The sequence below is a fragment of the Apis dorsata genome, unplaced genomic scaffold, assembly GCF_000469605.1.
Source record: "Apis dorsata unplaced genomic scaffold, Apis dorsata 1.3 scaffold_220, whole genome shotgun sequence".
NCBI classification, from domain to species: domain Eukaryota; kingdom Metazoa; phylum Arthropoda; class Insecta; order Hymenoptera; family Apidae; genus Apis; species Apis dorsata.
In genome coordinates this window covers 501,691-505,671 of record NW_006263502.1, presented here as the reverse complement: position 1 = coordinate 505,671, position 3,981 = coordinate 501,691, and the positions used below count along the sequence as shown (strand labels likewise).

At 41.8% G+C, this 3,981-nt stretch overlaps 1 long non-coding RNA gene across 1 annotated transcript in view; it reads right to left on the bottom strand.

Annotated features, from left to right (window-relative positions):
- Positions 1-3,981, bottom strand: part of LOC102675166 — a 36,070-nt gene that overhangs the window by 2,601 nt on the left and 29,488 nt on the right. The window lies entirely within an intron of this gene.

Sequence of the window (3,981 nt, the reverse complement as noted above, 5' to 3'; positions counted from 1 at the left end):
GAAGGGACAATATTGACAGAGATACGTCGTGCCTCCCCCCCTCTCCTTCCTCCTCCCCCCTGCGACGCGCCTCGAATTTTACGCGCACCTTATTGCGAAACGAGAGTCACAGACATATGCTACACGTCTTTTTTCGAATGAAATCGATCAAACGTGACGACAATGAAAGAGTATTATTACGAAAAATGAATTTTATTCGGTCAATTTTCTAGCTCGAAGCACGAAATCCAGTGTTAATATTATTCCTACGAAAGTGAGGAATTAATTCGTCTTCATAAAAAAAAGGAAAAATAGAAAGCAAATGAACCGAATAAATTTCATCCCATATATAAACCAAGTTCGAAATTCGTAAAACCGATATATTTCCCCGATATATACATTCAAAACCACCATTTGTTTTTCGCCGTTCTTCGAACAATAATCAAAGAACAAACTGACACCTCCGATTTCCATCAACGACCCAGATACCGTCGAGATCTCCGCTGTTGCAAAGTGTGCCCCCTCCCTAGACGTCTAGACATCATCGATAGCGTTAAAACGAAGATACACAAACGCAAGAGATACACACGAAGCCGTGGAAAACGAGGAATAGAGAAAACTAATATCGAGACCCTCCCATCGACTTTTCATTTCCAAGAGAACAGGCCAACGTATCGACTGAATTATATTTTTCCCGTATTCCCCGTGTGCAGGCATGCAACGCGCGTATAACGCGTACACGCAAGGTGGAATCCCTTTGAGCCGAGAAGGGAAAGTCAGACCGGGTTCTGGGGATGGCCAATAGGACGATGGAATATTGCGTCCTTATTGTAATATATTTGTAAGCCACTTCGCGAGACAATTTCATCCGAGGCGGATGTAGACAGGTGAAGGTATTCCTTCGAGGTATATCATTATATTGCGCAACAGGGGTGGGACGATTATTTGTCGAATGCTCGACGAAACAAAGGGAGGGAAAAGGAGTGGCGAGAGAGAGTTCACGGAGAATGGAAATCTTTTCTCTTTCCGTTTCGTTTCGTTTCGTTTCTTCAACTAATAAACGTTTTCAATTCGCGTCGAAAAAAAGTCTTTTGATATTCGTTCGACGAAGGAAGAACGGACAGCAATCGGAGATTACACTTCCCTTGATGCTGAAAATTAATAAACGATCGGAATTTCACCCCGTGACGTAATCGCGGTAAATTAGTAATTAAGTCGAGTATTTCCGTGGTGTGCACGTTGCACGTTCTTGTATTTGACTGGTTTCGAGAAAAGCGTAGGATTCGTTTCTGATCGATCGACTCGGAGTAGCAGTAAGGGAACAGTTCGCGTATTGATATAGGCAGTCGTGTTACGTAAAATTGTCCAAGATATACGATCCTTTTATAACGGTGTATATAATATTCGCTGAAAATTTTTATTAATCCCGTCACAAAGATTTAGATATAGAAAGACAAAGAATACGTTTCATCCATCACGACGACCACTTCGAAAACATTGCTCAAAATATACGATCCTTTTATAATGTATTCGATGTATTCGATATAACAAATTACCCCAACTTCTGGATTCTAATTTAATAATAATATTCGCTAAAATTTTTATTAATCACTTAGATATAGAAAGACAAAGAATACGTTTCATCCATCACGATGACCACTTCGAAAACACTTGCTCAAGATATACGATCCTTTTATAACGATGTATTCGATATAACAAATTACCCCAACTTCTGGATTATAATTTAATAATAATATTCACTAAAATTTTTATTAATCACTTAGATATAGAAAGACAAAGAATACGTTTCATCCATCACGACGGCCACTTCGAAAGCATTGCTCAAAATATACGATGCTTTTATAACGATGTATTCGATATAACAAACCCCAACTTTTGGATTCTAATTTAATAATAATATTCGCTAAAATTTTTATTAATCACTTAGATATAGAAAGAATACGTTTCATCCATCACTTCAAACATTTTCAACAAATTCCTCCCAGTACTCGTCACCTAATTCTCGCAAGATAGCATCCCTCCTCCGTTCGAAACAGCCAGTAACAGGAGGAAAGCCAGTAACGGAAGCCGCGGCACGCGCTCGTTTCTCCCTCTTCCTCCAAACTTTTCCCGTAACACGTTCTCCCCAGCAACGGTCTCCTCCTACGCGGCAACACACGATGACTTTTTCGTGAAAAATCCTCCGGGCCACGGGTTTGCTTTGGAAGCGGAGATGTTTGGTTAACATGTGTGCCTAATGGGCCGTGCGAAATGGATTTTTAAGGTCCTCCGTTTAAAGACGGTGCCCTTTGGGAGCGTGGTGCGTGCCGATCGAAAATCGATGTCGACGCTCCGCTCGGGGGGAGGGCGATGATCGAAAGTCGATAGGGACGACGAAACTGTTATATTCCCGCGGCCGTCCCTCGATGGGCCGCATAATGAACGCTTGGTACGCGACACGAGGCGGATATTATATCGGCGAGCATTGGTTTCCGCGCGAATGCGCGCGTTTATTTTTTGTTTCTTTTTCTTTTTTTTTTTTTTTTAACGCGTGCTTCACGGTAAATTTAATTGTCGAATCGGCCAACGAGAACGAATTTGCGGGATCGTTGAATTACAAACGGTGGAACCGTTGCTACCAATGGGAAATCGGCGGTATACGGCCGATAAATCGGCGATATCGCGGAAGAAAATGGGATCCAAGTTTCTTTCTTCTAGAAATTTCTAGAAAGAAAATTCACTCTTAATTCTATTCTTCTCGATAAATGATAGAAAGAAGTTGAAATTAATCTCTCGTCGAGCTACGTGTGTCTTATCTATTTAACAACGACACGGTGCAGTTTTCAGTGAGAAAAAACTTAGATAATGGAAATCTTTAGCTTCCTCCAGTTATGATCCATCAAATCATAAATCGTTTCCAATTCTCAATTTTTTTTTCTCTCTCCTTACGAGAATCGAGAAAAAACGTGTCCCCTAATTTCCACAACTAACCATAAAACACCATAAAAAAAAAAAAAGAGGAAGCATCATCGACACACCAAAGTGAATAGTATCGAATAGAAGCTTCGTTCTCGAGATCGAGGTAGCTGAGGAGAGCTTTTTCTTTTTTTTTTTTTTTCTTTCTATACGTTTTACAGATCTCTCGACACGAGAGTAAGAAGGGAGGGACACCCTCGGATATTAGGTTTCCCAGTGCGGTTTTCAACCACCCACTCGATCGGTTGATCGGTCGACTTTACCCCGGGGAAATCACACTAGATACGAATTGGACCTCACCCTTCGATTCGCCGCGCGAGAAGAAGATAGCGATTCCCTCTCTCACCTTTCGACGTGGTTAAGAGGCGGTGGGAAGAAGAGGGGGGTGGAACGTGGACGGCCCTTGGCGACATCGAAGACGGTGCTGTGTATTAATCGGGGAAGGATCTTCTTTCGTTCGTTCTCGGGGATCCAGTTCTCTCGTGGGGGTGGACAAGGCAAGAAAGGATTATCCGGCAAGAAGTATATTCTCGTATCGACACCAAGTCGGTCGATCTCTCTAGAACGAATCGATACATTTATCGAGAATGGTAACGAAACGGAGAAGATGACGGGGATAATCGATTGAAACGATTCACAATTCGGATTAAATGGCAAATGCTTGACACGAATAATAAGGAAAATGTAATTGTGAATTGTATCCACGTAGGTGGAAGAATAGTTGATTGAATCGAATTAGGAACAAGTAAGAGATGGTTAAAATTCACTTTGATACTATCTAAGAACGAAACGCGTCTCGATTTAGCCCTCGTCGATACACTGCAACGAGATTCGTTATATTAATTCCAATCGACGAGAAACAACCACTTGGCGTGCCGCAACAAGTGCTGCGCAAACCAGTCTCATAAATCCTTTCCCACTATCCGAACCAAAGTTTCCTTTTTCCATCAATTAAAAGGTTTCCTGGACCCAGACGTCGGCGTAGAAATTGCCACGGAATAATTCAACGTGCCCTCGAGCGAAATC